We start from the raw sequence: 27,650 nt of genomic DNA, 5'->3' as shown, positions 1-27,650 counted from the left end.
TGCATCACCATGGAAAACACAGGGCATTATCTCAAAACATATTTTAATTTTAAATGAAATTATATATCATACATACATAACCTGACTTCTCCATTCTTGCACTATTTTATTATTCCTAAATCTTCACTGTTGATTTATATATTATAGACTTCATATATTTACTCATAATTCTTCACAGTAGAATATAAACTATCTAGGGTAGAAATTTTGTCTATTTTTTTTCTAAATTTTTTGTGTTCAGAAAAATGCCTTGAGGAGCCAAAGCAATAGCACAGTGGTAGGGCGTTTGTCTTGCGTGGTTCAATCTCTGGCATCCCATATGGTCCCCCTAGCCTGCCAGGAGTGATTTCTGAGTGCATAGCCAGAAGAAACACCTCAGGGATTATCAACCAGGTGTGGCCAAAAAAAACTTTTATCGAAGAATGCTTAAATTTTGTTTGTAATAGAAACAATAATAAATTATTCTATATACAAAAAATAACATGCTATACTTAAGTAATGTTATTTAACCCAAATTTGGGTGCTTGCTTATTTGAATATTAATTTCTAGAGAGAGTCATTGAAGTGTGTGCATGTATAGGAAAATATAAGGGGTGCATTTTTTGGACTCTCAACTATCCTCCATCTGGTGTATTTTAAAGCTTCTACTTTAATTTACCTAATTTACTTGGGCCAGTCAGTAATCCAATTACAAGATTTGATTATTAGTGATAGAAAAAAATACATATTTTGCTGGTGGCAGTTACTTAAAGAAGTTATTTCCAAAGTAGAAATGTAGAAAAAGTCAAAGAAAGCCTTCTAGAAATCAAAAGTACTTTTAGAGATGAAATATGAGGAGAGTGGGATAACACGTAGACTCGGGAAATGTGTATGATTAATCTAAGAGGTCTAAAAATGCTATCAGTGCCCCTAGATCATAGTGAGCATGTACACATAATAAAACTGGATGAAATCATCTTTCTTAGAGCCTTTGCAACTAAATAAATATTTAGTTATGTCCATATCCCTGATTAAATGCATTTCTATAATTGTGTTGTAATGACTAAAATATGTAGTTTATAACTTTTAAAATAAATGTGATTTTATCTGTGCTTTATATACTTTTGGTGTCAAAGATGATTTTTCTTACTCCCACGAATTTGAGAAAAAAAATCACTGAAAGTGTAAGAAAAAGTTTACTGAGAGAAATGAAATAGATTTTTTTTAAGGTGAAAGAAGATATTTTAGAAATGTATTAGCTCACTTTAAAAGTCACTTGTCAAAGACTGAAATGATAGTACAGCAGGTAGCTCACTTATCTTGCATGGGGCTGCCCCGAGTTACTACTTCAGTCACTCCATATGGATCACTGACCACCAACTCAAATGATACCTGAGTGCAGAGTTAGCATGAAGCCTTGACTACTGCTCTGGTCATAACCCACTAACCACTGATGTAGCCAAATTCCACTCAAAAATTAAAATTACAATTAACAAAATTAAAATGAACACTTGTTGAATAGTATTTTCTAAAATTATACTTACTTTTGGAAAGTTAATATTAAATGCCATTTTATATGTTCCTAAGTCTCTTACTATTTACTCAATTCAAAAAGACAGTAGATTTCTCACATTACCCTATGCATTTAATGCTGTGATATATATCTTGCGATTTTTGGAAATAATTACTGTACATTTGCTTAATATCAGCATATTTAGGGAATTGATTTTGACATCAACTTGTAGAGTCCTAGAATCACCCCTATGTAAGTCTGATATTTTTTTCAAAATATTTAATTCTTGAGTCCAGAGCAATAACACAATGGGTAGAGTGTTTGCTTTGCACGCAACCAACCTCATTCATTCCCTAGCATCCCAAATAGTCTGCCAAGTCTGCCAGGAGTTATTTCTGAGTGCAGTGCTCACCCTGAGCACTGGTAGGTGTGACCCCAAAACAAAACAAAACAAATTTGATTCTTAAACATTTTTCTCCGATTCTGACATGAACTCCTCTCTTCTAAAATTTTATAATTTTATAATCTTTATTTTTCTGAATTTACTTTGTAGGAAACTCTAAAATATTCGCACTTAATCTTTCTTTATTAAAAATTCTATTCCCCTAATTTACCATGTCCACCCAACCATTGATTAGGTTTATGGAATTTTAAAATTACTATATCTTATTCTTTCTAAACTCCTTTTTTTCAAGGAATTTTATGACTAAAGAAAAATATCTCTCCAACGTTTTCTTCTAGGGATTTTTAACAAAATTACAATATTTGTATAAGCACCAACAGAGAAGCCTCCACTCTCTGTAAACAAAATTTATTCTGATCATGGAGATCTGCTTGGTACTGACCCCGATCATCCTCCATTTTTTTGTTCTGTACTCTATTTTTGTTCTGGATCTATTTTAAGACAAAAAGCAGGAAACTATCATATATTACTAACCAATAAATCAAGCTCCATTTATAGGTATCTAATTCTGTTTTTGGAAGGCAGGTTTTTCTATACACTTAAATGCAAAGTTTTCTTTTTTTTTTTTTTTTTTTTTTTTGGTTTTTGGGTCACACCCGGCGGTGCTCAGGGGTTACTCCTGGCTGTCTGCTCAGAAATAGCTCCTGGCAGGCACGGGGGACCATATGGGACACCGGGATTCGAACCAACCACCTTTGGTCTTGGATCGGCTGCTTGCAAGGCAAACGCCACTGTGCTATCTCTCCGGGCCCAAATGCAAAGTTTTCTAATCAGTTTTCTTTAAGAAAAGCATCTTTTTAATGTTCTAGATCTTAGCTTTAGCAAATAAAATAAACATAATGTAGAAAAGAACAAAGGGTTATATTTATAAAGCCTGATCTTACAGTTCCAAAATATCCTACAGAGAGCTCTAAAAATAATTTTTTTGTCCAGTAAGAGCTCTGGTCTTGGACAGTAACTGTCTTTTAAAAATAAAGCATGAAATGACATGCATTTCCCCAATATTATTATACTTCTAATTTAATTACATTTTAATATTTATTTTTGTTTATTTAATTTTGTTTACTATTATTTTTAATTACTTGGGGGTCATACCCAGTGATGCTCAGGGATTACTTCTGACAGGCTCAGGTAATCATATGAGGTCCCAGAAATTGGGGTTTGGAAGGAGAGTGCCCTTCCCACTGTACTATCTCTCTGGCCCTACTTTTTCCCTGTTTACTAAATGAAAGTGCTATGCATCAGAAGAGTTTATTAATTTAAAAGATAAGCATTTCTTTTATTATTTTATATTTTTATCAAATTATTTAATCAACTATAAAAATTCAATTATATACATGAACTGAATAAGAAAAGTTTTATTATCGTGGCTGGATCAATAGCACAGAAGGTAGAGCATTAGCCTTGCACACAGCAAGCCTGGATTTGATCCCTGGCATAACCATTATGGCCTTCTGAACCAGGAGTGATTTCTGAGTGCAGAGCCAGGAATAACACCTGAGTGCTGCTGGATGTGGCCCCCAAACCAAAAATTAAACAAAATAAAGAAAACATAAAAATTTATTAATGTATTTATCAAATAGGAACTTTTTAACTCTGATCATTAACATTAACATACACTGAGTACAAACTACACACCTGGTTCTAATTATCAAGAAACTTGTTTTTCAGTTTGTTAATATCTCACTCAGTTCAAAATTTTGTTATTTCTCTCATGTTTTATTGTATTTTCTTACCTTATGATAAATTAAAGATATATTTTTCATGGTATCTTTCTATCACTGCCTATTACTTATTAATTATTTACTCAGCATCAGTTATATTCAGGTTCTAGAAGCACAACATTTGACTAAATGAACTCATAAGGAAAGATGTAGAGGATGTAAAACAAACTGTGATAAGATGAAATGTACAAGGAATCAGACTTTTAAAATATGCATCATATAGAATAGATAATATTTCAGTGAGTTTTGAAGTCCTTGCAAAATTTTAGCAAGTAAGAAAAGAAGGGAAAAAGAGGTGGGAAGTCTAACAAAAATTTGGAATTTGGCATGGTAAGGAAAGCTTTAACAAGTTTAGCAGCTAAAACAGCCATTCAGTATTTTGTCTAATTATACCTTAAACTCGTTTTACATCCAAAACATTAAGATATTAAGAAATAAATATAATTTTCTATTTGTTAAAGTCAGGTTGATATAATGGTAATTCACTGATTCTACCTCAGTCTTTCAAATGGACTTTTTGTGTTTTGAAAGGGACAAAATTGGACTAACTTTGGATCTTAAAGTATTAGGAGAAATGGTTTAAGTAATACTATGGAAACATTTCTGATATTTACATATTTCAATAAGCAAGTATTATCAGGAAAGGCAACATGCTTATTAATAAAGATGTTTTTGATGTCTATATTTCAATAAGCAAGTTTTTGTATTCCACATATTATCAATTACTATTTAATATTTTTTGTTCAGAAGAAATTGCAGAAGAACCTATATACCATACTATAGAAATATTCTAATAAGTTTTTTCTTGTTTGGAGACAGGAATATTATAAGACTTGTCCTGCTTGTGACCAATCCAGGTTCAATTCCTCACACCTAATATGGTCCCTTGCTTATTGTCTGGAGTGATCCCTGAACACAAAGTGAAAAGTAAGCTCAATTTGGGGCTGGAGCGGTAGTGCAAGCAGTAAGGCTTGCGCATGCTAGCCTAGGATAGACTGCGGTTTGATTCCCTGGCATCCCATATGATCCCCCAAACCAGGAGTGATTTCTAAGCACATAGCCAGAAGGAAACCCTGAGCATCATCGGATGTAGCCCCCCCAAAAAAGCCCAATTTATAGATCAAAAATTGTTTGTTCTCCCAATCTTATTCTCTTTTAGAATGTTTAAATGCCTTTTGGAGTTTAAGTCCAGAAATACCAGTTATCATCACCTGATCAAATTTGCCTCCCACCAGCCTCACCAAATAAATTCACAGGCCTCAGAGGGAGTCTACAGACTCTAATAACTTTATATTTTTAGTCCTTTAACAAAACTTCTCTCCTTGCTCTGCTTACCTTATTTGCTAAAAACATTTATGAAGCATGCATTTACTTATAACTAACTAGTCTAATTATTAAGATAAATCAGTTGTAAAGGTTAGACACAATTTTTCAATCTGAGATAACAAGACGTGTGTTCACCTATACTAGAGAAAAAATTCTTGAAAATTGGCAAAAATTAAGGATAGCTTTACTATAACCTAGGAAAGATTATTACATAAAAATATAAACTCAAAAGACCAATTATTGTATATAATTGGAATAATAAAGTCAGTATAGCAAGTAGGAAAAACTAAATGAAAAAATTGTCAAATTAATCGTTTTAAAAGCACTTTGATCTATTTAGACTAAATAGCTTCAGTAATCCAAGTGCTATTTATGTGTATAGATGTTGGAGACTTTTTCTAAGTGTGTAACATAAAGTTTATTAAAATTAAGTTGCAAATTTTAATTCTATTATATTTGAAATTGGAACTAAAACATGCTTTGGATATAAGAAAATTTGTATAATATTTCTAAGTAGCTTTGCAAACATAGTCAGACTTTGATGGTTTGCTTCTGAAAATTCACATCAATAATTGCTAGAGATCCAGAGAAAAAATTATGCTTTGCACATGCAAAGACTCACGTTTAGTCCATGCACTGTGTACAGTCTCCTAGCACTGCCAAGAAGGAACCCTGAACCAGGTCCAGTAGTAAGCTTGAGAACAGCAAATATGATCTGAAAACAAACAAAAATTGGGGTGCTTGTCTTTATTGCTGTAGTGCTCACTGGATATTTTATTTGATATTTCTTTTTGTATTGTGGTGTTTCAATTCCTTTATTCCTTTCCTCTCTCAAACTGAGGTTGAGAGCCTCTAGAGAAGGACTCCACCCTTTTCGGCTTATTTGATTTTTACCTCATTTTATTGCTTTTCTTTTCTTCAAACAAAACCACATAACTTGAACTATCTAGTTCTGCCTCTCAAATAGAGGGGGAAATAGGGAGGGTACCAAGACCAAACAGATGTATGATCACTAAGTATCAATCTGCTAGACACATAGGGGACCACTTATTCTAGCAGCCCAGTGGGTGCAGGTGGGGAATATGGGATCCAAGATGGGAATGGGGGGTGGAGGGAGGACAAATTTGGTGATGGGAATTCCCCTGATTCAATGTTAATATGTACCTAAAATATTACTGTGAAAGATATGTAAGCCAATATGGTCAAAATAAAAATTACATATAAAAAATGTTAAATCAACTGTTTTAAACAAGCTCAAAAATACTAAAGCAAACCATGGATAAAAAAGCTAAAGGAGACTAGAGACATTATGTCTCAACAAATAGCGAATATCAATAAAGAGTCACAAATTAAAAAAAAAAAAAAGAAAGAAAATGGGGCTGGAGAATAGTAGAGGAATAGTACAGCACACTTGCACACTGCCAACTCAGGTTCACACCTAGGCATTGTGTATGGTTTGAGCACTTCCCAGAGAGTTGTATGAACACATTGCTGAATGTGAAAATAAAAAAAAAGGAAAAGAAAAGAAAATTGCCAATCTGATCTTTATTTAAATTGTCTACATTTAAATATATCGATTTTTAGGAAGACAATATAATAGTTTTTAAATGATTCCTTGTTTTCAAAATTATTTTTATTATGAGTTTTTAATAGTTTATTAGAAGTAAATATAAGAGAAGGTATAGTCATTATTTCTAAGATTATGCAAAATATTTTCTAGATTTTTATATATATCTAATAAAATGTCAATTCAGTTTTAAAATTTTCTGTTAATGTAAATAATCAATTGATCAGTCACTTTGTATTATATTCAATTCTTTAATTGGTCTGTAATAGTTACGAAGAAATAAGTGAATGGGATCCAGGGGCCAATCGGTCCCAGGAGCATACAGTAGAAATAAAAAATGATCAGCCCTAAATACCCAAACCAATGTCAATGACAGTAGAATCAAGAGACCCAAACTATAACAAGCTATATACAAAATAAACCTGTTAAACTAGCAGTCCTGGGGGCTAAGAATGGAGGTACGGGATGCATGCTGAAAACCAGGGGGAAGGAGGTCAACATTGGTGGTGGGAAGACTATAATTCACTGTCACTATGTTGCTGAAATACTAATTGGTATACTAGTTAAAAAAAAAAAGGCAAAATTTTGTTTCTGTTTTTGAGCCACCCCAGTGGCACTCAGTGGTTACTCCTGGCTCTGCACTCAGAAGTGACTCCTTGCAGGCTTGTCCATCCCTTGTCAGCTACGTGCAAGGCAATTGCCCCACTGCTGTGCTATTGCTCCTGCCTCTTAAGTGGAAATGTTCATTGTTTTAGGGAATATGTGATATGTAAGCCTACTCAATTAAAAATAGACCTAAATTCTAAAGGATAGTCTATGACTTAAAAATAAATAAATAGATAAATAAATAAATAAGGTGGATGTGGCATGAGAAATAGCACAGCAAGTAGGGCATTTGCCTTGTACACCGTCAACCTGAGACTAAACCAGTTTCAATGTCCTGATCGTTGCTGGATGTGTCCCAAACCCCCAAAAACTGGGGCTGCGGGGTCCTTGGCAACAGGTTCCAAGTTGGGCTTGAAATGTATTGAAATAATACTTGAGGATCTCAATGTGCTTTTTTGGGCACAAGTTCACAAGAAATCAATAAGATTTACCAAGATCAAAACAGGAGACGTGAGCCTGTAGTTTTACTCTGAATTCACTGACTCAAGCCTGGTCATACTTAAGTTCCAAAACTATATTTCTTTTTTTTTTTTTTTTTTTTTTTTTTGGTTTTTGGGCCACACCCGTTTGACGCTCAGGGGTTACTCCTGGCTATGTGGGACGCCGGGGGATCGAACTGCGGTCCTTCCTTGGCTAGCGCTTGCAAGGCAGACACCTTACCTCCAGCGCCCCAAAACTATATTTCAGAGTGTCAACTATGACCAAGCAAGATGAACAGCAATCCATAGTAAAAAACAAACAAACAAAAAAAAACAAACAAAAAAACATTACTCCACATTCTGATATGATGTGAGTAAAGCAAGATATATTTGCAGTCATTTGATTAGAAGAGAAAAAGAGATAAATGGCTTAATTTTTAGGAATCAGGGTCAGGGCCCACTTTTCATTACATATGAGAAAACTAATACATATGATGATCCACAAATTTCAGGATTTATTAGGAAATTACAGAGTTGGCTCACAGTTATATAGTCAACACATAGGGTGTTCCTAAATTTAAGATACACTCTTTCAACCTTTAATTTAATTTAATTTAATTAACACAATAGCTATGAATGTTCAACATTATCAGTTCAATATTATTGGCAGACTATTGCACTCACAATTACACAAATATAAAATAGATAGTATATAATATTCTCTAATTTACTTACAGTACCCTTATTTTAAATGGAAAAACATTTTTTTTGTTTGCTTTTGGGCCACACCAGTGACCCTCAGGGGTTACTACTCATGGAAATATTGTTTATAGGACTTTAAAATGTGAAAAACTGATTAGGAATATTAGAAAATTATTAGAAATTTGAGTCAATGACAAAGAACAAATAAGCAAAAGAGATTGCCACACAGTAGAAATTAAGAGATTCAGCATATACAAAGATACCATAACACATGTGAAGATATTTATATATTAAGCTAAAACAGTATTTTAGACTAGAGAAGAGATGAACTATGGTACATTTTTAGTCTTACGGGGAGGTTAGGTCCTCAATATCTTTAATATAGATATAAAACATTAATCTAAGATATCTGATTATAGATTTTATAAAAGAGCTTCACATTCAATGATTGGTCACAGAGCAGGCTACAATTCTCAATATTAAATATTATATTAATAAATATAAATATTAATTTAATATTAATTTTATTTAATATTAAATTGGGGTGAGAGCCATGGTGCAATATATAGGACATTTATTTTTTTTGCGCACAGCCTACCTGAATTTGTTCCTTGGCATCTCATATTGTCCCCTTGAGCACCACTAGGAGCATCCTCTGAATATAGAGCCAAGAGTAACTTTTGTTATTTCAGGTTGGCCCTCAAACCAATAAAATATAAATAAAAGGTGGAGTATTTCAGTTCACTATTGAAAAATATATTATTTAGCTAGCCCAATAAGCATAACTGTGATAAAAATTAATGAATTCCCTAATGAACATATAAACCAAATGATAATGAAAACACTAGTTTCTCTGTAAGTAGGATATATTGAAATCTTAAGTCAGGAACTGGTCTATATATTCAAAATATGTCAATTGATGGAGAAGAATGCAAAACAATACTGTAAGGGAGTAAATAAATCAGCATTCTATTTTCACATGAAAACTATGCTCCTTTCATATGATTGGGGATATGATTGAAATTATTATTTTATATATGCAGGGATTATGATCTAATGCATTTTTTAAAATAATTTTATGAGGTGAATATTTATTTTATTTCCTGTATCCCTTCTATAAAGAATCTGAAATAATCTTGATTTCTGTAGAGCAGAACAGACAAAGCACATGCTTCATAAAATAGACTTTATCAGTTCCAAATTTATACAATTAATTGATTATTACTTTGGAACATTGGCCTAAGTAGTGAATGATATTTTTTATCTTTAAAATTTAATTATATGTTATTTAAAAATCAAATTATATATTAATATAGCTTTTATTATTTATTTATTTATTTATTTATTTATTTATTTATTTATTAGTTGGTTTGAGCTGGTGGTTCTTAGGATTCACTCTTGGCTCTGCACTCAAAGGCCTCTTTTTGACCATATAAAATGCTGAGGATTGAACCCTGATCATCTGTGTGCAATGACAGTATTTTACTCACTGTACTATCACTCCAGCCCCATATATTAAAATAAATTTTAAAAGACTACATGGATAAAGAAATATGTCATCTGCAATTAAGTAGTAAGCTCTGGAAAATGCGTTTATTTTAATGATATCAGAAAAATATGAAAGAAAATGCTAACAATGGGTTTTCCTTAACTCTTTGAAAACTCCAACTATATTATTTATTTATTTATTTATTTATTTATTTATTTTACCACACAATTGAAAATATTTTTTAAAAATTAGAGTTAAATAAACTAAAAGTTTTTCATTAAAAATGTCAGATTTTGAAATAAAGCTTGGATATGGAGAAAGCATATTATTGGAAAGAGACCAATTATGCCATTAGTTCTCCTTTTTATAGACTTTTACACCTAATGCTCATAATTTTTCTTGACCATTTATTTCCAATTTATGTAGAATGAGGAGTTAATTCATATAAAATTATGGTTGACTTTAAGACTTGAAAGTTATTATTTGTCTATAGAACAGACAAAAGTAGAAATTTCCTTTGAAACTGTCCAAATTTTATTATGAGAAATTATTCAATGAAAAGTGAACATAGGGGCCGGAGCCTTGGTGCAAGGAATAAGGAGTCTGCCTTACCCACGCTAGCCTAGGATGGACCATGTTTAGATCCCCCAGGCGTCCATTATGGTCCCCTAAACCAGGAGCGATTTCTGAGTGCATAGCCAGAAGTAACCCTTGAGCAAAACCAGGTGTGGCCCCCAAACCAAAACCAATAAAAAAAAAAGAAAAGAAAAAAAAGAAAGTTGAACATAGACCAGGCTTATATTATTGGATCAATAACATTCTTTACTTTTTCAGTTATTCATACTTTTTTTGTTTGTGTTTATAAATTATTTTTGTTCTACTTATGTTTGCTCCAAACCCTTTGCAACAATAGACACTGGTTATTATTTTTAGTTTCTTTAGGCTCATAATAAATATTTATTAATAATCTGGGTTTAAATCTGATATCAACTACTTTTACTGTGACAAAAAATAGGTTTTTCAATCTCCATCCTTCTGTTATTTATCTTAAGAACTAATTAAAAATTAATCCAGAGAGATATCTAAGAAGTAATGTGGACATGTTTCTCATGCATCTCACTCAATTACTCTATGTCACAAATAGTAAGTACTACATAGAGAAGGGCTCAGAATTTGCAGCAATAAAATATTTTATCAATCTATATTATTTCCCTACAGAAAAAAAATAATAAAAGTTGTTGAATTTGATTACTTGACTTATTGTATGTTGTTCATTACAATGTGACATTCTTTCTATATTTGAACAGTTATTTGAGGAACAAGAGTGATAGAACAACAATAAGGTGCTTGCCTTACTTACCTAAGTGGATAATGTAGGTTTGATACTCAGCATCTCATATGGTTACTGAGCCCACAAAGATTGATCTTTGAATGCAAAATCAGAAGTAGGTAAGCCCTGAGCACAACCAAGTGGGAACCAATATTAAAAGAAACAATCAAACAAAAATAAGCTATTTAATTAGTTTCTTATTTTATAATCTTAATATTCCTGTTTATCATATCTCTGGATTTTCTTAACTGAGTAAAATGAAAATTTCCCAAGGTTAATTGCATATATAGTCAGTAGCAAATTGATATGTAAATGAATATATCAAGCACATATGCCTATGATTGGATTAAGTTAAATTAAACAGCTAGTTCAGTGTTAATTGCTGTTTTCTCCATGGAATTTTAGGAAGCTTTTGAATTATATATAGATCTCAGAGTAGTTTTAGTTATTAAATTGTTATTGATATTAATTTATCACTGAAAAAGACAACTTTTTCAATATGAATAAACTTGATTTATTTTTGTGTGTGTGAAAGCTCCACTGTGGACACCTTCTGGCTCTTTTACATTAGCATTGTGCAGTGGGGATAGGATATATGTTTCATGTTGTCTAAACATTTTTCATGTTGTATGCACAAATATGAATGAGTATATAGATGAGCATAAGTAGAAGAAGAGTAATAAAAGTGACTTTTGTTTGGAAATAAAAGTAAATTCATAATCTCATAATCATATCTAATTTTATAAATTATAAATCTATCATGTATCCATTCAGATTTATATTGTTAATTATTTTCATCTTCGTGATCAATACATCCGCTCATCTGTGTATAATATTCAGTTCATATATTTTCTTGCTTATAATCTTTATGCCTGCCTGAAGTATATTTTAGTATATTTCTTCATAAAACATAGCTTTTCATGGGAATTTTGTTATTCACAGGCTTTTGCCACTTGCATTTGCTTTAATATAAACACCACATTACTTAGTAGGTGACTGTGAGTCATTCATTACCCACCACAAATCAATTTTTATAACTGTATTCTAGAATACTGTTACTGCCCACTCATCCAGTGTTGCAGCTATATCTCACTACCCTCATTTCCAGAATGAACATTCCTGACTCCCTGCCCAGATTTCTATCAGCCAGAAAGCAACATTTTTCAAATATTTGTTGGAATGTTATGCATCTTTCAAAGCCTAGTAAAGCTTCCTCTTCTCTCATCTATTCCAGTCCAGATATGCCATTTCCTCATGTGAGTTTATAGCACTATTTCTATTTCTGTCTTACAGTGGTAATTTATATTCTGTGTATCATGGAAGAGATGTCATTTCCAATACTCTATTTGTTGTTAGAGTTACACTAGGTTTGGTCTGAAGGTGTATTTTTGGTACTCACTAGCTTGATATAACTGCTTTTCTACATTCTTAATTTTTTATCTGAAAAAAAAAGTTGTATACTAAGAGATTACTACTGAAAAAAAAACACAAATATTTCATCTCTACTGTTTTGTACTCTACAGATAATCTCAAAAAATAATAAGGAAAGGTAAACTATGTATTTTAATAATATCTTTATTTAAACACTGTAATTTCAAACATGATGTAGTTGAGTTTCAGTAATAGAAAAGAATACCCGATTTTGAAGCTGGTGAGTGCCTGCATTCTGGGGCCGCGGAATCGCTCTGCCCTGCCCTGCCTTTGTTCACTCTGAGGACTTCGGGGAAAACTCCTATCTCTGTCTGCCTGAAACTGTGCTTCTGAACTTCCGAAGGTTTCCTCAGGGGCCTAGGGAGCGCACCCCCCAAAAAACTGCATTTTAAAGCTGGTGAGTGCCTGCATTCTGGGGCCGCGGAATCGCTCTGCCCTGCCCTGCCTTTGTTCACTCTGAGGACTTCGGGGAAAACTCCTATCTCTGTCTGCCTGAAACTGTGCTTCTGAACTTCCGAAGGTTTCCTCAGGGGCCTAGGGAGCACACCCCCAAAAAAACTGCATTTTGAAGCTGGTGAGCAGCTGCATTCTGGGGCTGCGGGATTGCTCTGCCCTGCCCTGCCTTTGTTCACTCTGAGGACTTGCAACTAGAGGCAGCAGAAGTGCTCAGCCGCTTCGCTTCCCTTTGCAGCCGGGAACTCTTCCTAATCAATGAACCCCACCACAACACGCAGGAAAAAACACACTACAAGCGTGACAATGGGGAAAACTCGCAGGCAAACACCATCCATAGAGAATGAAGAGGAAAGCTCGGTTGATCTAATAAATTACAACCACCTGATTAACCTTTCAGATAAGGAGTTTAGAGTAGAAATATGGAATATGTTTGTAGACCTCAAAAAGAGCATAGATCGACCTGAAGAGAACACAAAAACAGAAATCAGAAAACTCCAAACTGAAATAACAGATCTGAAAAATACGGTTGCTCAACTGAAAAACACAATGGATAGCCTCGCCAACAAGGTATCAGCAGCTGAGGAGAGAATCGGAGTACTGGAAGATGAGATGCAGAAAAGCTCAACACAACAGAAGAAATTGGAAAAGAACATTAAGATAAACGAACAGGCAATGGAAAATGTACTCAAGGCATGCGAAGAGATGAAAATAGAAGTCTTTGATAAACTCAACAGAAACAACATAAGAATCATTGGAGTCCCAGAAACCCAGGAAGGAGATCTCCAAGAAGAATCAACTGTCAAAGACATCATCAAAGAGATACTCCCAGAGTTAAAGCCTACATGCAATCAAATACTGCATGCCCGAAGAATACCAGCTAAAAGAGACCCAAAGAAAAACACCCCAAGACACATCCTCGTTACAATGACAAATCCCATAGATAGGGATAGAATACTGAAAGCAGCAAGATCAAAAAGGGAAATTACATTCAAAGGAGCATCCCTAAGACTTTCAGCAGACATGTCACAAGAAACTCTCAAGGCCAGAAGACAGTGGTTGGATATTGTGACAAGATTGAATGAAATGAATGCCTCCCCAAGAATACTGCACCCAGCCCGACTCACATTCAGGTTTGGAGGAAGAATACACAGCTTCACGGATAAACAACAGCTCAGAAACTTCACAGATGATAAACCAGCCTTAAAGGAAAAACTGACAGGTCTACTCTAAGACAAGAGAGACCAACAAACACAGCAAACTTATCTACAAAGATGACATTAAATCCTATGACAATCATCTCCCTCAATGTCAATGGACTAAATTCACCAATTAAAAGACACAGAGTGGCAAAATGGGTCAAAAAGATGAATCCAACCTTCTGCTGCCTACAAGAAACACATCTGAATAGTCAGAACAAACATAGACTCAAAATCAAAGGTTGGAAGAAAATTATCCAAGCAAACAACACCCTGAAAAAAGCTGGGGTGGCCATATTAATATCAGATGACACCAACTTTATACTCAGAAAAGTGGTAAGGGACAAAGATGGACACTATGTACTAATCAAGGGATATGTGCAACAGGAAGAAATCAGACTATTAAACATATATGCACCCAATGAGAGACCAGCAAATTATCTAATACAATTACTGACAAATCTGAAAGAAGAAATCAATAATAACACAATCATTGTGGGAGACTTCAACACAGCCCTATCAACACTTGATAGGTCAACCAGACTGAAACCCAACAAAAACATACTAGCCCTGAAAAGTGTTATGGAAGAAAGAGGACTAGTAGATATATACAGGACACTCCATCCCAAAAAACCTGGATACACATTCTTTTCCAATGTACATGGGTCATTCTCCAGAATAGACTACATGCTGACACATAAAACATACCTCCATAAAATCAAGAGGATAGAAATCTTGCAGGCTACCTTTGCTGACCACAAGGCTCTGAAATTAGATGTGAACTACAAAGCCACACATAAGAAAAACTTTAACAATTGGAAATTAAACACCCTGCTACTGAACAACCAGTGGGTCCGAGAAGAAATCAAAAAGGAAATCAAAACTTTCCTGGAAACAAATGATAATGAAGACACAAACTGCCAGAATCTATGGGACACAGCAAAAGCAGTCCTGAGAGGAAAATTTATAGCTCTACAAGCACACATCAGGAAGGAAGAAGGAGCATACCTGAATAACTTAATGGCGCAGCTTAAACAATTAGAAAATGACCAACAGAATGAACCAAAAATAGGGAGACAGAAGGAAATAATAAAGCTGAAAGCGGAACTCAATGAAGTGAAAAACCAAAAAGCAATCCGAAAGATCAACGAAAGCAGAAGCTGGTTCTTTGAAAAAATAAACAAGATTGATAGACCATTGGCAAAACTCACAAAGAAAGAGAGAGAGAGAGAAATCTGATAACCCGTATTAGAAATGAAAAGGGGGAGATCACAACAGAAATTGCAGAGATCCAAAGGATAATCAGAGGCTACTTTGAGAAACTTTATCCTACAAAACATGAGAACCTAGAAGAAATGGAAAAATTCATGGACACTTATAACCTTCCACATTTAAGTAAGGAGGATGTAGCATATCTAAACACCCCCATCACTACTGAGGAAATTGAAACTGTAATCAAACATCTACCAAAAAATAAAAGCCCAGGCCCAGATGGTTTTCCTAATGAATTTTTTCAAATCTTTCAAGAGGAGCTACTACCAATCCTAGCCAGACTCTTCCATGAAATTGAAAAAAAGGGAACTCTCCCAAACAGCTTTTATGAAGCCAACATTACCTTGATACCAAAACCAGACAGAGACGCTGCCAAAAAAGAAAATTACAGACCAATATCCCTGATGAATGCTGATGCAAAGATCTTCAACAAAATCCTGGCAAATAGGATCCAATGCATCATCAAGAAGATCATACACTACGACCAAGTAGGCTTCATCCCAGGAATGCAAGGATGGTTTAACATCCGTAAATCTATTAACATCATACACAACATCAACAACAAGAAAAATAAAAATCACATGATCATATCAATAGATGCAGAGAAAGCATTTGATAAGGTCCAACACCCATTCTTGATCAAAACTCTCAGCAAGATGGGAATGAAAGGAACCTTTCTCAATCTAGTTGAAGCCATCTACCACAAGCCAATGGCAAATATTATCCTCAATGGAGAAAAACTAAAAGCCTTTCCTCTAAATTCGGGTACAAGACAAGGCTGTCCTCTCTCACCACTCCTCTTCAATATAGTACTGGAAGTTCTTGCTATAGCGATCAGGCAAGAAAAAGATATCAAGGGAATTCAGATAGGAAAGGAAGAAGTCAAACTCTCATTGTTTGCAGATGACATGATACTCTACTTAGAAAACCCTAAAGACTCTACCAAAAAGCTTCTAGAAATAATAGATTCATATAGCAAGGTGGCAGGCTACAAAATCAACCTACAGAAATCAATGGCCTTTTTATACACCAATAATAATAGGGAAGAGATGGAAGTCAGGAAAGCAATCCCATTCACAATAGTGCCACACAAACTCAAATATCTTGGAGTCAACTTGACCAAAGACGTGAAGGACCTATACAAAGAAAACCATAAAGCCCTGCTCCAAGAAATAAGAGAGGACACACGGAAATGGAAACACTTACCCTGCTCATGGCTTGGCAGGATTAACATCATTAAAATGGCAATACTCCCCAAAGCATTATACAGATTTAATGCGATCCCCTTAAAAATACCCATGACTTTCTTCAAGGAAGTGGATCAAACACTTATGAAGTTCATCTGGAACAATAAACATTCTCGAATAGCTAAAGCACTCCTAGGGAAAAGGAAAATGGGAGGCATTACTTTCCCCAACTTTAAACTGTACTACAAAGCAATAGTTATTAAAACAGCATGGTATTGGAATAAAGACAGACCCTCAGATCAGTGGAATAGGCTTGAGTTCTCAGAGAACATTCCCCAGGCATACAATTACCTAATTTTTGACAAAGGAGCAAGAAATCCTAAGTGGAGCAGAGAAAATCTCTTCAACAAGTGGTGCTGGCAGAACTGGTTAGTGACTTGCAAAAAAGCGAACATAGACCCCCAGTTAACATCATGTACGAAGGTAAAATCCAAATGGATTAAAGACCTTGATATCAGACCAGATACCATAAGGTATATAGAACAACATGTCGGTAAAACACTCCATGACATTGAGACTAAAGGTATCTTCAAGGAGGAAACTGCACTTTCCAAACAAGTGGAAGCAGAGATTAACAGATGGGAATACATTAAACTGAAAAGCTTCTGCACCTCAAAAGAAATAGTGCCCAGGATACAAGAGTCACCCACTGAGTGGGAGAAACTATTCACCCAACATCCTTCAGATAAGGGGCTAATATCCAAAATATACAGGGCACTGACAGAACTTTACAAAAAAAAAAAAAAACATCTAATCCCATCAAAAAATGGGGAGAAGAAATGAACAGACACTTTGATAAAAAAGAAATACAAATGGCCAAAAGACACATGAAAAAATGCTCCTCGTCACTAATCATCAGAGAGATGCAAATCAAAACAACGATGAGATACCACCTCACACCACAGAGATTGGCGCACATCACAAAGAATGAGAACAATCAGTGCTGGCGGGTTTGTGGAGAGAAAGGAACTCTTATCCACTGCTGGTGGGAATGCCGTCTAGTACAGCCTCTATGGAAAGCGATATGGAGGTTTCTTCAAAAACTGGAAATTGAGCTCCCATTCGACGCAGCTATTCCACTCCTAGGGATATACCCTAGGAGCACAAGAATACAATACAAAAACCCCTTCCTCACACCTATATTTATTGCAGCACTATTCACAATAGCCAGGCTCTGGAAAAAACCAAGATGCCCTTCAACAGACGAATGGCTAAAGAAACAGTGGTACATATACACAATGGAATATTATGCAGCCGTCAGGAGAGATGAAGTCATGAAATTTTCCTATACATGGATGTACATGGAATCTATCATGCTCAGTGAAATAAGTCAGAGGGAGAGAGAGAGACGCAGAATAGTCTCACTCATCTATGGGTTTTAAGAAAAATAAAAGTCATTTTTGTAACAATCCTCAGAGACAATTAGAGGAGAGCTGGAACACCAGCTCACTCCATGAAGCTCACCACAAGAGTGGTGAGCACAGTTATAGAAATAACTACACTGAGAACTACCATAATCAAGTGAATGAATAAGGGAACTGGAAAGCCTGTCTGGAGCACAGGTGAGGGGGGGTGGGATGGAGGGAGATTTGGGACTTTGGTGGCGGGAATGTTGCACTGGTGAAGAGGGGTGATCTTTATATGACTGAAACCTTATCACAATCATTTATGTAATCAAGATATTCAAATAAAGAGAAAAAAAAAGAAATGGAAAAACAAAAAATTCACTGAGCTTTGGGAATGTGTCAGAACTCTTCTATTCATGGGTTTTAAAATCTTCACATAATCAACCTAGAGCTTTCTTCCAATCTAACATAAGTTACTTTTTCCCTTTGAAGAAATGGTTTCTTTTAATCTAATACCATTACATTTATTTCTGATTATTTGGGTGGCTAAACTGCACTTAGATCCACCAATACAATAAAATAAACTATTTCTCAATAAGTAATAAAAATGGTTATAGGATTTACATTAGTTTAATACTCTCTTTTTAAAATAACTCATTCAAAAAAAAAAAAGAAAAGAACACCCCACTTCACCAGTGCAACCTTCCCATCACCCTGCCCCTGTCTTCTCCCTCCCCCATCCTCTGCCTGTATTTGAGTCAGGATTTCTATATCCCTCACACATTGGGAGAAGCTAGTCACCCAACAACCATCAGAAGGGAGTAATTTCAAAGATAGTCAAGGTACTGACAGAACGCATAAAGAAAAAAACATCTAACTCCATCAAAAAAAGAAGAGAGGAAATGAACAATTTCTCAAAAAAGAAATACAAATGGCCAAAAGGCACATGAAAAAATTTTCCACATCACTATTCATCAGGAAGATGCAAATCAAAACAACAATGAGGTATCATCTCACATCACAGAGACTGGCACATATCATAAAGAATAAGAACAATCAGTGCTGGCTGGGATGTGGGGTGAAAGGAACTCTCACTGCTGGGGGGAATGCTGTCTAGTCCAGCCCTTATGAAAAACAATATGGAGATTTCTCAACTATCTATTTTCATAATTTCATTCAGTGAGCTTATCCAGTCTCTGTTTCCTTCTCTTTGCTAGTCATAGAAAACTCAAGTCTACTGATATTCAGAGTAGAAATTCAATTAGAAGAATTTGAATTAAAAATAATTAATATGGGCCAGAGAGATAGCATGGAGGTAGGACATTTGCCTTGCATGCAGAGGGACTGTGGTTCGAATCCCAGCATCTCATATGGTCCCCGGAGCTTGCCAGGAGCGATTTCTTTGTGTAGAGCCTGGAGTAACCCCTGAGTGCTGCCGGGTGTGACCAAAAAACTAAATAATAATAATAATAATTAATAATAATAAATAGATACAATTAAAGAAAAAAACATGGGGCTGGAGAGGTGGTGCTAGAGGTAAGTTGTCTGCCTTGCAAGCACTAGCCAAGGAAAGAGCACTGTTTGATTCCCCAGCATCCCATATGGTCCCCCAAGCCAGGGGCAATTTCTGAGCACTTAGCCAGGAGTAACCCCTGAGCATCAAATGGGTGTGGCCCAAAAATACCAAAAAAAAAAAAAAAAGAAAAAATCTTGAAGCTATTCTAGTGCCAATGTTATTGGGGTCCTTTATTCTATAAAAAAATGGAAGACTTCAGAAAGAATCAGTAAAATTTCTCTCCTATGTAATACAAATAAAGAAATAGTGTTAATTATTGTTCCTGGCATGGGGCAAAAATTTTATGTTGTTATTTAAGGGCAATTATTAAGCAAGCCTTTTCCACAGATAAAATACTTTTATATGATTCCTCTATTCCTGGCTCAATAATGTTATAGTAATTGTTTAATAAACTAATTCAGTCTCATTTATTGGCAAAATATTTAATCAATCCATAGTTTGTCAGGAAATTTAATAATTAAAAAAGTTACCACCTCGCTGTATCCCATCAGAAGCTAAATAAACTCAGATGCTGTGTTTTGTTGTTTGTTTGCGGCCACACCCAACATCACTCAATGGTTACTCCTGTTCAGAAATTACTCCTGGCAGTCTCAGGATCCTTAGGGGATGATACAGATCAAACACAGGTCGACCTATGTAAGTCAAATGCTTTCCCTGTTGTGCTATTGCTCAGGACCCTCATACACGGTTTTTCTTATTTTCTGTTAGTTTTTCTCCTACCTTGTCTATGTACACCTGTCTCCAATTATCATAAGTCACTAAATATTGATACACACATTTTGCTAAATAAATAAATTTTGCTTTCATCCCTCATTCAGTTGGTCATTAGTTCTTCAGAGGCACATGCACAAGACTACATAGAATGAATACCATTTCTTTGGAGAACTTGAAATCAATAGACAGGAAAAATAAACATTACCTAATATAGGGTAGTTTTAATTCTTATCTGTTTTATTTAAATTTCAAAATAAGACTATTTTTCCAGTTCCAGTAAAACCATATAATATATTTTACAATGAAAATTTTACTTTATTTGAAATTTGATTTTTTTCCACATAAAATATATATACATATACATATATATATGTATATATATATATTTGGGGGGGCTACACCCAGTGATGCTCAGAGATTACTAATTTTTGTTTTGTTTTTTAATAATATTTTATTTAAACACCTTGATTACAAACATGATTATGGTTGGATTTCAGTTATATAAAGAACACCTCCTGTCACCAGTGCAACATTCCCATCACCAGTGTCCAAAATCTCCCTCCTCCCCACCCCACCTCTGCCTGTACTCTAGACAGGCATATAACATTTTTTAATTAAATGGTTATTATCTTTTTGCTTTGTTCTCAGAGAACTGTAATTTTTCTTGCTGTCCTTGACTTAAAGATTCTATATTCTAAAAGTTATATTTAGGGGCCAGAGAAGTGGTGCAAGCGATAAGGTGTCTTCCTTGCTCACACTAGCCTAGGATGGACCGCGGTTTGATCCCCCTCCAACCCATATGGTCCCCCAAGCCTGGAGTGATTTCTGAGCGCATAGCCAGGAGTAACCTCTAAACCAAAAAAATATATATATATTTAAATAATCAATGTATTATATTTTATTATCTTTATTTGGTGATTAAGTTAAAATTTTTACAAGAGCTATATTAAATACTCTATCTTTTGCTTAAATAAGACAACAATTATTTGAAAATTCTTTGTCAATGAAGAAAAAAGAGAAAAAATTGGGCTAGGGAGATAATACAGAGAATACAGTAGTTGCCTTGCATACTGCTGAAATTGATTCAATCCCCAGCACTGCATATGGACATTCAACCCCACCAGAAGTGATCAATTCAGCTAGGACTAAATTTACATATATAGGTATGGCCCAAAATTAAATTGAAGCCAAAAACTAAAACAAAAATAAAACAAATAAAAAGAAACTTTTGTGTAAGAAATAGATTGAGGGATAGAAATAGTGCTTACATTTGAAAATTGCTACTTTTAAAGAGGTAGTTTGAAATGATCTACATTATGAAATATCTTAAGACAAAACACACACAATATAGAAATACTTTGAAATATTTGTTTTGGGATTCAAAATAAAATGCATCTAGGTACTTTCTGGGCTCAATAAAAATGAATGTGCTTTTAATTTTTTAGCTACTCATTGCTTAATTTCAAAACAAGTAATTCCCCTTGTAGCCAAAAGTTAATAAACTAATTAATACAATAATTATTTAAGGAAAATATACAATGATTAGTAATACATACAAATAAATACAAAGTTATTTGTCTATCGTTGCAAATTATATTTTGTAAGAAATATAATATGAAAATTTTGAAATTAGGCCTCTGCTTTTATTGAAGACACATAATGTGCTATTATTACTAAAAGCACATTTTCAAACACACTATTATTTTAAAAGCAAATTGAAGAGTAAAAGCTTTGTCTGACATCATGCAGAAAAATAAACTATAGAAAGATCTAGAGAATTAGGATAAGAATTAAAGTGTGGGGCCTGAGCGGTGGCCCAGTGGTAAGGCCTTGCGTGCATCTGACCTAGGACGCACAGCTATGGATGGCGATTTGATCCCAGCGTCCCTTATGGTCCAAGCCAGGAGTGGTTTCTGAGTGCTTAGCCAGGAGTAACCCCTGAGAGTCCCCGGGTGTGTCCCCCCACCCAGAAAAAAATGAATTAAAGTGCTTGCCTTGCATGTGGCCTACTCCTAAATCTCACTTAGACTAGAATAGACTCCGTGTTAAGGGGAGACCAGAAGATAATTAAAAACTGGCCCTTAGACTGCTATAAAGGGAACATAATTACTAGAAGTGAAAAATCATGTTAAACATTTGGGAATAAGCATAATTTTCTAAACTATAAAATTATATTCAATGATGTGTTCATTTTTCATGACTCAGTAAATTACCCTTTCTTAAAAATTGTGCATATAGAAATCTCAATTTAAAATAAATAGCATAAAACAACTGTTCTGTTTGAAACCAAGCAACCAAAGATTACAAGTTTTGGTGAAGCAGACAGAAGTTCTTGATATTGTTGGGATGGTATCATTTCCTCTTCCATTTAGTTTCTAAGAGAAGTAAAGTTAATGAGGAAAATAAAAATTTAATTATTTACCAAAAGGAACTCAATAAATATTAAAAGATTTAAAAGGAATTTTATCAAAAGAGCACACACATTAATGTAAAGAGAATTTTGGTTGGACTCAAAAGATTCAAGGAAATTATGACAATTCATGTAAGTCTTAAGTTTTAAAATAAGTGCTTTTGCTTCGGCAGCACATATACTAAAATTGGAACGATACAGAGAAGATTAGCATGGCCCCTGTGCAAGGATGACACTCAAATTTCTGAAGCGTTCCATACTTAAAAAATAAAAGAGTTAAAATAAACATGTTCGAAGAGCACATTTGCAAAAGACAACAGGACTCTGGAAGAAATAGGATCAGTAATTTTTACTAAATACTCTTATATATAATGTTTATTTTATATTCTTTGCAAGTAACACTGGTGATAGCTACTTATTAGAATATCAATTCCTTAATATAATTTTAAAGGAGAGGCTGTAAAAGTTCTTGACTTCTTTGTGTTTGAATTACCTTCATTTTGACACACAGCATGCTAAAGTGCTATATCACTGGGGCTACATATTCAAACCGACTTCGATGCCTGTGTAGATGTATTGATATTTATGTCCAATGAATTGTTTTTTATCTCTCTGTAATTCACCTCCCACTTGCCATACTGTATTCTTCTCTGTATTCCTTACTCACAGACTTTAGAATCTCTGTATGTCTTGTTCTTAGAAGATATCAGACATTGTTTCTGTTTATACATTTCCCAAATCCTGGCGTCTAGGTCTGTCTATTTGATTTTCTGCAATGTATTTTTTGATTTGTTTTCTTTGAACCTATAGGTTCAACAAATAGTAGATGATTTTTTTTTTGTTATTTTTTCTTTGGGCCACACCCAGTGATGCTCAGGGGTTACTCCTGGCTTTGCATTCAGAAATCCCTCCTGGCTTGGGGGACCAAATGGGGGATTGAACCATGGTCTGTCCTTGGCTAGCGCAGGCAAGCCAGACGCCTTACTGCTCCATGCCACTGCTCCAGCCCTGGTAGATGATTTTCTTTTTTTAATCAAGAAAGACGAAAGAAGAAAAAAGAGAAGGGACTGAGGAAGAATTGATGGAAATAAAAGAAGTGGGCTTTGCTCTAGAAGCTGAATAGCACATGATTTAGAATAGAGTGACAGAACAGGAACATTATACTTAAAGGCTTTGAGAAGAAGAGTAGAAAGTGTGTAGTGTTATAATAAAAAGTAGTACTAATAATGAGCATAGATTTATATCTAATTCATCTATACACAAATCTATATTATTTTTATCTCTATATCTATGTATAGCATTTATGGTCTATAAAGCATGCTCTTTATTTTTTTTTTTACTAATTCTCCCTCATAACCTGTTCAGAAGAATGTATATTCAGAAGCTGGAGTTATAAAACAGAGGGTAGGGCATTTGCCTTTCACGTAGCCAACATGGGCTCCATCCCCGGTATCCCATATGGCCCCTTAAAACTGCCAGGAGTGATTCATAAGTGCAAAGGCAGGTGTAACCCCTGAGAATTTCCAAGTGTGCCTCCCCTCAAAAGAAGAATGTATATCCATGTGTCACAAAAGAAGAAAAGATGTCAAGTGCTTTTTTCAAGGTTATTTAGACAACTCATTGAGAATTAATCTTCTGACTCTATTCTTCAATTCTTCAGTAAAGTGTTATTTGTTTTGTAGTTTTCTATTTTGCCTTTTCTGAATATTCTTTCATTCAGTGTCTTATGATGAAATTTACATTTACAATGCTGCAACTAGTCACATTTAATAGAGGGAGAACTGTGCATGATATACGTGTCCTGTAGCTTTTTCTGCCCTGGTGAAATACATCATTGATCTGTCCTCCCAGTCCTTCCTGCTGAGTCTGGATGCTGCCTCACAGGTTTCTCTATATATTACTCTAGGCAACCACTACTAATAAATCAGAGTTGTCAGAGAATTGGAACTAATTTGCTATTCTGGCTGGAGAATCCTGAATTGACACATATGCTGTTAAAAATTCATGTTTAGCATATAGTCCTTAGAATCTCTTTATCCTGAGAGATTAAAAAAATCAACTCTTTAAGAATCAACTTAGATTTGTTTATATTATCCTTATCTTTTGTTTTTAGTACACCAGTTATGCTAATAACCAGTGATTACTAATGGGGCTTATGTCTTAATTCCTGGAACTTTGTCAAAATTCTAAAAATGATACCTTATTTCACACTGCTAAACTAACTGTGTTTGATGTTCTACATTCTTCAAGTTGGAATCTATAAATTCACCCTTGTTTTCCTTCAGACAAAATTCCAGTTCTTATTGTCCAGTTTCCATGACTGGTCATAAAATTAATTATCTATCAATTTAACTGATATAAGAAAATATGCATAAATTGAATAATTTTAGCAGGGCTTTTTAAGTATATGTTCATTTAGTTTCATGTTCTATCAGATTTTATATCCTATTTCCTGTTAAATATAGAAATTTAATGTAGCTGCTTAATAATAAGGGGCTAGACACTTTAGTCACTTGTCATTTCACACTAAGATTGTCTATGTACACAGTTAAAAAGCTACTAAAATGGCCTGGTCTAATAAATGCAAGATTATTAAAATGTTTACAAATATTAAACTTCATCTTTATGAGATATAAATGTATTTATTCAAATGGTTCATTCACTTGGTTGGCAGTTTACTCATTCCTTTAAGCCCTAATTCCATGACTATGGACATTCACTTATTTCTAGTTTTCTCTCCAGGTATATGTGGGTTTGATTATAACATAATAGGAGCAATTCAAAAGCAACCATACTAAATAATGTGTAACATTTTAAGAATATGGGCTATACACTTCAGTGCCTAGGGAGACCCAGGGCTTTCTTCGATTGGCCTCGCAGTAAAGACTTGAAGGCTCGGTGCTTTTACCCAGTGAGTAATGTTCACATATATTGGTAGTGTAGGAGCCATCACTGGTTCTCTGAAATGAAACAGTGTCCAGGATCAAATTCAGGACATGTCACATCCTAGTCACATGTTGTACGACTTAATCTGTCCCCCCATTTTTTGTGTGTGACTTTTTAATGGTCTAAATTTAGTTACTTATTTTATATTCTGAATTAGTTCAGATCAGTCACAAGACTCACTCAGGTCCAAGAGAGAGGATTTGAACTTAATGATGAAATAATAATTTGTTTTTAAAAATAGGAGAGTGGTGGATTGTATTGCTGATCTTTTTTGTGAATTTTTTTAGAGATGGAGTTGGGATATATCTACCAGTACTCAGGAATTCTTCTTAACCCCATGCTCAGGAGCGAACACTAGACTATATTGAATGCAACTTTGGGTTAGTCACATGAAGGAATGCAATTTAAACCTTGTACTACAATCCCTATTTATAATCGTTGTAACAATAAGTGTCCCTGGAATCTTAAGACTCTATTACCTATTATTATTTAGTAATTTCCAGAGTACTTTTTATGCTTTTTAAAATATAACATCTTGTTTAATATCCTTTTTTTGCTATCTGTCTAAAACTCATTTTATGGTCCACTTCTTTGTTGATAATGTTGCTGTCATAATAGGTTCTGTTATCTATTATTTCCTCTACCTAGTTTTGGCACATAATTGGATGGTATTTATGAATGATAAGTTTCTGCTATCCCATCACCAAGAGTCCTAGGAAATGAGAAGACTGAACTAATGAAAACAAAGTTTTAGAGAAATGTAGATTCATTTTAAATTAGAGCATAATAATAAAACTCTGAGAAGCTTACCTCTATATCACAATTTATTTTATGATGCATTCAGTATGATATAATTTGTATCTGACAGTGCAATAAATTTGTCAGTGCAATAACATTTTTTACCACAGATCAAAAGGCTGGGAGCATCATTTTAAAATTTTCTTGTTATTCAATTAATATTTTGAACTCTTCTGGGTTTTGTTTGAGTTTGATGATGGAGGAGTTTATTTATTTTGGGGGGGGGTTTGGGCCACACCCGGCGGTGCTCAGGGGTTACTCCTGGCTGTCTGCTCAGAAATTGCTCCTGGCAGGCACGAGGGACCATATGGGACACCAGGATTCGAACCAATCACCTTAGGTCCTGGATCAACTGCTTGCAAGGCAAACACCACTGTGCTATCTCTCTGGGCCCGGAAAAGTTCATTTCTAATTTCATACTACATTTTTTATCAGTGAGATTATTCTGGAGGGGACATCATGACTTCCTCTCCTATCATACTTTCTGCTTCCCCATTACTTGTCACCAGAATGTCAGCTAATCCTAAACTAGTGCTTCTGTGTCTAACTTTAAACAGTTTCATATTGAACCAGAAATACCATAAGAGGTGCCAATAAATAAAAAAGGAAATCCCTTCAATCCACTGCCCCTCAGTACTTTAAACACTATTTCGTATGTATTACCTACCCCTAAATGTATCTCTTCTCAATGTTTAGTACAGGTCGGCAGAGAATGTATAGTCATTTAAGTCACTTGTTGAACTGCCAGTACCAACTAAGGAATCTCAAACTGAAGGATGTATATATTAGGTTTGTTTCTGATCTTTCATCCTATTCTACTTAGATGTCATGCTGAGATCCTATTGTATCTAGAGGGGAAAAAGCATTCCAAAGTTATCAATTGCTCCTTTGTGCAAACAAAATTTGCTAATAACTCTCTTTCTTGCTTTTGCTGTGGTTGGCATTCCATTAGCCTGCAGGTTATAGCCACTCTCTCTGCTTGTTTTATATTACAATATCTCAGCTCTGCTACTATGAAGTCCTTTCATTGCTGAGATCAGGCAGAGGGTCCCAGGAAACAATGAAACATAGTATTAACTG

General features: G+C 34.6%; 1 protein-coding gene and 1 non-coding gene across 2 annotated transcripts in view; both read left to right on the top strand.

Annotated features, from left to right (window-relative positions):
• The window catches only part of LINGO2 (leucine rich repeat and Ig domain containing 2), a 1,160,605-nt gene that overhangs the window by 304,691 nt on the left and 828,264 nt on the right, over positions 1-27,650 (top strand). The window lies entirely within an intron of this gene.
• Positions 22,982-23,090, top strand: LOC126025716 (U6 spliceosomal RNA). Its single transcript, XR_007501508.1, has one exon. It is a non-coding gene; the product is annotated as a U6 spliceosomal RNA (small nuclear RNA).

This window comes from Suncus etruscus, chromosome 1 (genome assembly GCF_024139225.1).
Source record: "Suncus etruscus isolate mSunEtr1 chromosome 1, mSunEtr1.pri.cur, whole genome shotgun sequence".
Lineage (NCBI taxonomy): Eukaryota > Metazoa > Chordata > Mammalia > Eulipotyphla > Soricidae > Suncus > Suncus etruscus.
This window is presented reverse-complemented; position numbering and strand designations above follow the sequence as displayed.